The sequence below is a fragment of the Triticum aestivum genome, chromosome 1D, assembly GCF_018294505.1.
Source record: "Triticum aestivum cultivar Chinese Spring chromosome 1D, IWGSC CS RefSeq v2.1, whole genome shotgun sequence".
NCBI classification, from domain to species: domain Eukaryota; kingdom Viridiplantae; phylum Streptophyta; class Magnoliopsida; order Poales; family Poaceae; genus Triticum; species Triticum aestivum.
The window spans coordinates 250,707,241-250,715,847 of NC_057796.1; the positions used below are offsets into that span (position 1 = coordinate 250,707,241).

Sequence of the window (8,607 nt, forward strand, 5' to 3'; positions counted from 1 at the left end):
CTAGTTGACTTCATGTTAGCAAATATGTGTTGCTCAAACGCAGAGCATGTGAAGAATTAAATCTGTGAAGTAAACAAATCGTCTTGGAGGCTCTCCTAAACGGAACCACGTAGCTGGAAGCAAACTGAATCGTTGGATGCAAACTTGTGTTTGAGGGCAACGTTGGAAGCAAACTTAATCGTAACGAATATCGCCGGAACGTTTGCCCGCACGTGGTTCCGGTTCCTGTACCAACAATACATATACACAGACTTCCGTTATCGCGTCGTCATATTCCATCGCCTATGACCGTATGCGACTGTTTCATGCTGAGTATCCTTGCATGTTGTTACGTCCGTACTAAACGCGCCCACAACCAGCAGACTGTTCTATTGATCCACTGAAGTGGAGTTCATTCTCGACGTACCTTGTGGCATATTTCAAAACTAAAACTTTGTACTGGCATGTATCAAAGAAGACACAAAACTTTGAAAGACGCAGTCTCCGACCAATCCCTCCGTTCCCAAATATAAGTCTTTATATAGATATTTTAACAAGTGACTACATACGGAGCAAAATGAGTGAATCTACACTCTAAAATATGTCTAAAAAAGACTTGTATTTAGGAACGGAGGGAGTACCATCAGGGCAAAACGCAGGTGCTACATACCATAATACCATTTGTTAAAAAGTTTACGCTTGCATAGAGTTATACTATAGTATTACCATGAGTTGGTCCATCAATCATGCACCATCATGTCAGCTGGAAATAACTTTGCACACAATGGGAAAAGACACCTACAAATTGTAAAGCTCACAAACAAAACAGGCAAAGCAAAGTTGGGAGTCGTCACCTCAACGGTTGATATTTCGCCACTTGCTTAACCAGAAATACAATCATCATTTCGTGCAGAGTGATCGTGTTCCTTCTCTGTAAGCGGGCCTATCCTCTCCTTTTTCCCCTCAACCATCTACTGAAGCTACTTTTCTGGGTGATCATGGCCACCGTCTTCTTTTTCTCCTCGAGCATCCTGGGTTTCTCTCTGCTGAACTCTATTGTTGGTGTGTTGGCGGAGGAGATCTGAGATACTTGCTGTTTGATGGCAGCCTCTGCATGCACCACCTCTGGAGCGGCAGTATCCTCACATGTGAAGGTCACATGGATTCTGTTGAGACTAGAGAGATGCTCAATGCCAAAATCAAAATCTCCATAAAGGGACAGCGTCTCTAGAGTGTTGAAGTGGAGCCGCAGCCCCTGCAGCTGTGGCATGGCTCCTGGATCAAACTGCACCTCATTCCCACCAGCCTTGCATGTGAACCAGAACACCTTAAGACACAGAAAGGCTCCGCTCCGAATTCTCGCTCTTCTTCTCTGTTTTCGTAAGGATGTGTCCGTGTCCATCATGGCAGCAGCAGGTCCTGAAGATGCTAATTTGAGAAGGACAAGCTGGGGCATGGACGCGATCACAATGAGACCTTCCTCTCCCAACTGAGCCACTTCAATATTCAAGTGGGTGATACAGCAGGGAATAATAAATACAGTACTTTCCAAGACTGGAACAGGTATAGACACCTCAAATCTTCGCAGCTGGTATGGTCTCGAGTCCAGTAGGCCAATCCAGTCACCATGAAGACAATGCAGAGATAGGGACCGAAGTTTAGACTGTCCAACCGCCCTCAATAAATCGGTGAATGCACGTGCACTGTCCAGAGATGGGCTTAGTCCGTCAAAGCTCAAGCCAAGGATGCTCAGCCTCTCCGACCGAGCCAGCAGCTCCACCACCTCATGGAGTGACTCGATGTTGTCGACCCTGATCGTTGATACTTCTTGTAGTCCTTGCATTACAAGGATATTGCCCAGCATCTCCACGGCATCTTCAATCAGTAGGCATACCAACCTTTCCAATCCAACTATAGATGCAGGCAGATTTCTCAGGTTAGTGTGCCTGACATCTAGCGTCTCCAAGTGCTCCAGCTTTCCTATTTCGTCTGGTAATGCACAGATAGCAGACCCTCTAAGCCCCAGGTACCTTAGCAGAACCAACCCTCCAATGCCTTTCAGATGGTGGCTTCTCAAATTGTCATTATCTTCCAGATCGAGTACCCGTAAATTTTTGAAGGTTGACAGAAGAGGGATCCCCTCAGTATCCCCCGCAACAGCCTTCCCTTTCATAACCTTAGAACCTGTGCGGAGAGTTGTCCATCCAACAGGCCCAAAGACTTGGAGGGTCCGCATGCTAGAAAGGTGCAGGGTTCTTAAGTCCAATGTGTTCACTTCATCTTGCTTACTGCAGTAATCGACTGAGAAATGGCGAATTGGGTACCAAGGACATACTCCAGACCTCAAGTCTGCACCCGTCGTAGCAAACTTGTATTTCCTAGACAAAGATTTGATGAACTCAAGGATCACACCATGCACCGTACACGCCACAGCCTGGCCATCTTCGTAGCCAAACACTGGCTGAATCAGCCCCCTACTGATGAGCTCGTTGAAATAGATTTGAGATTTCTCCTGTCCTCCACAAGCTTTCTTCACATCTTCCTAAGATAAATCCCTCAGCGATCCACAGCCATATCAAACGCTCTTTCTTGATGGTATAATATTCTGGGAAAACACAAAGGTATAGAAGACAAGACTTCAAGGGAGCAGGCAGTTCATCATAGCTCATTTGCAATATCATTCTCATCCCATCTGATGTGGAATATTGGTCTGATGTCGAAAGGATACATCGCTCACCGATCTCTGACTCAGCTAGTCCTGCAGATTTCCTGCCGGCTGCAACAATTACTGCCAATGGCATGCCACCGCACATTTTCAACAACTCATTTGCAGCGGGCCTTTTTACCTCCTCATGAAATAATGTCTTTGAGTCTTCCTCGCTAAGAGGCTCCATCTGGTGGATGGCATCAACGGGGCGCATAGAACAACATTTGGCAACATTGCTGATGCAAGTTGTGATCAATACTCTACTTCCAAGATCATCCTCAGGCAAAGCACAATTAAGAATATCCCATACCCGGATGCTCCAAATGTCATCAATTAAGATGAAATAGCTGACATATATTAAAGGAACAAAGTTAGCGTTATCAGCTAAAAGAAGATCAATTTAAACAGATGACATTATAGCAAGTTGGTTCTGTTTTTATTTATCTACTCAATAATTCCAAGTCAGTTAGATCCTACCAATGGCTCTATTGGTTACCGATACATTAAAAGTGTCTCTGATATGCTGATACTGCTAAACAGAAAAGCTGCAAAAAAAAATGATTGTTCGGTCTGCATGGATATAAGGGTTGACAAAATACAACAAAAACAGAGATAAAAACTGCTAAAAGATTGATCTTTTATCATAATTATCTTGTGAAGCATCAAATAACATTAACCGTCATTAATTCGATGTGATTTCAGATTAAAATTAATAGAAAGAACAAAATGAATACATCTAGTCAACAGCCTCAGTCTACATTCGGTGATGCTCTTTTGCATTGTCTTGCTACATGAAAGCCCAATAACATGTCTATCTACAGTATGACAATGTAAACAAGAAATACCTCTTTGTGACGAGGTATTCCCTGAGCTCGGTTACGACTTGGTTAATTTCAGGAGCTCCCGGGCCATTGCGAGGAATAGTACCCTGTGGCTTTACTTGATGAAGTATATCCAGTAGAGTGGCAGTTAGATACGCGTTTTTGCCAACAGTAACAAAAGATCGGCACTCGAACTTGCTTTGAAGCTTTGCATATACCTCCTTGGCAAGAGTAGTCTTACCAAGGCCTTCCATTCCGACGACAGACACCAGCTTTAGCCTTGCCTGCGAGGAAGTCAGATGCATGAGAAGCTTACTACTTGGTCCTTTGAGACCAATGAGGTTGTGGGTTTTCTCCTCAGAAAGCAGTGGACAGCAAATGGGGGCTGTACTGGGTGTATCACGTGTTTGTTGTATTTTGGCCTTGTATTCCTGTATTAGTTTTTCCCATGATTCATCCATGTCCTTTATTGGCTTTTGATGGACCAAAGTTTCCACCTTGCTGACCAGCTCACATGTTTGATCCATCCACACTGACTGCTCAGGATTCACCGGTGGGCCAAACTTATAGGGGAGATCTTTCTTAAGGCTCTCCAAATCTTTATGCAAATCATGGATAAGCTTGAACTGATCTTCGGTAGGACCGAGAAGGTCGCACCACGTGAACTCCTCACACACATTATGGATCCGGTGCTTGAACAGATCAATTAACTCTCTCTTTGATGAATTTGCGGAACCCGGCTTCGCATCAACCCACTCTTCAATGTCAAAGACCAGATCTCTAGCAAACTGCGTCCACAATAGGGCACATGGATCCATCACCCGGCCCCCGCCAAGATTGTCGAAACCTTTCTTTAGTTTCAACACATCTTGATATAGTTCTTTCATTACTTTGGCACGCCTCTTCTTCAGTTTGGTGGTGAAGTTGAGCTTAGCGAGCAGGGAGTCGATCGATCCTGTCACCATAGGTTCATCCACCAAACTGAAGAATCCTCTCTCTCTTACTGAGTTCAATCGGCTTTCTGTCACCGAGTTCAATCCACTCTCTGTAACTGAGTTCAATCCGCTCTCTGTCACTGAGTTCAATCCGCTCTCTGTCACTGAGTTCAATCGGCTTTCTGTCATCGGGAGTTCAATCCACTCTCTGTAACTGAGTTCAATCCGCTCTCTGTCACTGAGTTCATCTTTGTGTGTGTCTCTCGGCCGTCCCAGGAGTAGCCGCCGCTGACCAAAACCAGCCTCGTACAGATGGTGTTGCTTGCGAGCCTTGATTAGGGGAGAAGAACGAACAGAACCTTATTGTTTGCAGTGAGGTGGACGCGCACCAATATCAAGCCGTCACTGCTGCCGCTGCTTGCCGCTCCTCCCCGGACCCTGATTCCGCCAGTCGCTCCCGTCGCAAGCAGCCAATGATTCGCGCTGTAAGCCTCTGCGGCGGACTCGCGCTGCCCAGGTGTAGCCGCCGCCTATCAAAACAAGCCTGGTATATTCCCTTGATTTGGGGAGAAGAACGAACAGAACCTTCGCTGCTTGCCGTGACTTGGAAGCGCACCAAGATCAAGCCGTCGCTGCTACCGCTCCTCCCTGGCCCCTGATTCCGCCAGCCGCTCGCGTCGCAAGCAGCCAATGATTTGCGCTGTAATCCTCTGCGCAGGAGAAGCGCCTCCAGGATTCGATCCACCGCTGCTGCGCCGCGCGGGAATCAATCGGCCGCCGCCGCCGCCGCCGCTAAAGAAAATGGAGACAGGAGAAAGGACGGGGGGGTCCTAGGGCTTTTCTCTCTCTAGGGATCCGGTGAGTTGACTCACGCGAGGGTGAGAACGCATGATGTGAACCCTAAGAGCCGGCCCGGCACGGACAGGTTAAATGGGCCTGGCACGGCACGCTGGTACATGAGCCGGCCGGTATGCGTGTTACTGGCCTAAACGTGCTGGCCCCAGCGGCAGGGCGCCCCTAACAGCAACCAATGAGAGCATCTCCAGCCGTTCGGTCCCATAAAAGCGTGAGATAGCACCATCTGCGGACGAATCGACGATTATTTTGACATGAGGCCGATCGGGTTTTCAGCCACCGCCCCAGACGCCTTTTTTTAAACATAAAATCGGCCAAACACGACACAATTTCATCCAAACTAGGCATTTGTACAAAAACTTAAAAACACAAACTAAAAACGACAACTACACCCAGCCACCGTCGCCTCCCGCCTTCTACATGCCGAGGAGCCTGCAGAACCGGGTGTAGTCGCCGCCGCCGCCGCCGTCGCCGTCATCATCGCCCCCGTGCTGGGTGCCGCCGCCGTCCCTGCTGCATCCCTGTCGCTGTCGAGGATGACGACGCCGCCCTCCTCGCGTCCGCGGCGCCGAGCGGCGATCTTCTCGAAGGCTCGGCGCTGGCGCTCCATCTGCTCGCGGGCGTAGTCTGCCTTCGCCAAATTAAGGGCAGTCTCGGCGGCGGCGGCCATGGCCTCGTGCTCCTTCTTCACGGGGAGCAAGCCCGGCTCGGTCTTCGGTCGGACGAGGCAGTAGGAAGAAGGAGAGGGGTGGCCGCCCTTGATGATGACGAGGGCGCCGTCGCGGGTGCGGCGCCCAAGTGGTGTCTCCTGCGGCAGCTGATAACCCACAAGTATAGGGGATCGCAACAGTTTTCGAGGGTAGAGTATTCAACCCAAATTTATTGATTCGACACAAGGGGAGCCAAAGAATATTCTCAAGTATTAGCAGCTGAGTTGTCAATTCAACCACACCTGGAAACTTAGTATCTGCAGCAAAGTGTTTAGTAGCACAGTAATATGATAGTGATGGTAGCGATAACGAAAGAGTAATGAAAGCAAAAGTAATATTTTTGGTATTTTGTAGTGATTGTAACAGTAGCAACGGGAAAGTAAATAAGCGTAAACCAGTATATGGAAAGCTCGTAGGCATCGGATCGGTGATGGATAATTATGCCGGATGTGGTTCATCATGTAACAGTCATAACATAGGGTGACACAGAACTAGCTCCAATTCATCAATGTAATGTAGGCATGTATTCCGAATATAGTCATACGTGCTTATGGAAAAGAACTTGCATGACATCTTTTGTCCTACCCTCCCGTGGCAGCGGGGTCCTAATGGAAACTAAGGGATATTAAGGCCTCCTTTTAATAGATAACCGGAACAAAGTATTAACACTTAGTGAATACATGAACTCCTCAAACTATGGTTATCACCGGGAGTGGTCCCGATTATTGTCACTTCGGGGTTGCCGGATCATAACACATAGTAGGTGACTACAGACTTGCAAGATAGGATCAAGAACTCACATATATTCATGAAAACATAATAGGTTCAGATCTGAAATCATGGCACTCGGGCCCTAGTGACAAGCATTAAGCATAACAAAGTCATAGCAACATCAATCTCAGAACATAGTGGATACTAGGGATCAAACCCTAACAAAACTAACTCGATTACATGATAGATCTCATCCAACCCATCACCGTCCAGCAAGCCTACGATGGAATTACTCACGCACGGCGGTGAGCATCACGAAATTGGTGATGGAGGATGGTTGATGATGACGACGGCGACGAATCCCCCTCTCCGGAGCCCCGAACGGACTCCAGATCAGCCCTCCCGAGAGGTTTTAGGGCTTGGCGGCGGCTCCGTATCGTAAAACGCGATGATTTCTTCTCCTCTATTTTTTTCTCCTCGAAAGCAAATATATAGAGTTGGAGTTGGCGGCGGAAGGTCTCCAGGGGGCCCACGAGGTAGGGGGCGCGCCCTAGGGGGGGCGCCCCCCACCCTCATGAACAGGGTGTGGGCCCCCTGGTCTTCATCTTTGGCGAGGATTTTTTATTATTTTTATAAGATATTTCGTGGAGTTTCAGGTCATTCCGAGAACTTTTGTTTTCTGCACATAAAACAACATCATGGCAATTCTGCTGAAAACAACGTCAGTCCGGGTTAGTTCCATTCAAATCATGCAAGTTAGAGTCCAAAACAAGGGCAAACGTGTTTGGAAAAGTAGATACGACGGAGACGTATCAACTCCCCCAAACTTAAACCCTTGCTTGTCCTCAAGCAATTCAGTTGACAAACTGAAAGAGAAAAAGAAAAACTTTTACAAACTCTGTTTGCTCTTGTTGTTGTAAATATGTCAAGCCAGCATTCAAGTTTTCAGCAAAGATCATAACTAACCACATTTTCAATAATTCTCAGGTCTCATGTTTACTCATATCAATAGCATAATCAACTAGCGAGCCATAATAATAAATCTCGGATGACAACAATTTCTCAAAACAATCATAATATAATATAACAAGATGGTATCTCGCTAGCCCTTTCTGAGACCGCAAAACATAAATGCAGAGCACCTTTAAAGATCAAGGACTGACTAGACATTGTAATTCATGGTAAAAGAGATCCAGTCATAGTCATACCCAATATAGATTAACAGTAATGAATGCAAATGATAGCTGTGCTCTCCAGCTAGTGCTTTTTAATAAGAGGGTGATGACTCAACATAAAAGTAAATAGATAGGCCCTTCGCAGAGGGAAGCAGGGATTTGTAGAGGTGCCAGAGCTCGGTTTTGAAATAGAGATAAATAATATTTTGAGCGGTATACTTTCATTGTCAACATAACAAATAAGAGATGGCGATATCTTCCATGCCACACACATTATAGGCGGTTCCCAAACAGAATGGTAAAGTTTATACTCCCCCTCCACCAACAAGCATCAATCCATGGCTTGCTCGAAACAACGAGTGCCTCCAACAAACATCAGGTCCTAGGGGGAGTTTTGTTTGCAATTAATTTTGATTTAGTTTGCATAAAGCATGGGACTGGGCATCCCGGTGACCAGCCATTTTCTCGTGAGTGAGGAGCGGAGTCCACTCCTCTTGAGAATAACCCGCCTAACATGGAAGATAAGGGCAGCCCTAGTTGATACATGAGCTATTCGAGCATACAAAACAGAATGTTTATTTGAAGGTTTAGAGTTTGGCGCATACAAATTTACTTGGAACGGCAGGTAGATACCGCATATAGGAAGGTATAGTGGACTCATATGGAATAACTTTGGGGTTTAAGGGATTGGATGCACAAGCAGTATTCCTGCTT

The 8,607-nt window shown here is 46.6% G+C and overlaps 1 pseudogene across 1 annotated transcript; it reads right to left on the bottom strand.

Moving 5' to 3' along the window:
- Positions 1-646: 646 nt before the first annotated feature.
- LOC123181271 (disease resistance protein Pik-2-like) lies at positions 647-5,353 on the bottom strand (annotated as a pseudogene). Its single transcript, XR_006491613.1, has 2 exons — positions 3,532-5,353; positions 647-3,033 (listed from the first exon to the last, which is right to left on the bottom strand). The product of XR_006491613.1 is annotated as a disease resistance protein Pik-2-like (transcript).
- Between the last annotated feature and the right edge of the window lie 3,254 nt (positions 5,354-8,607).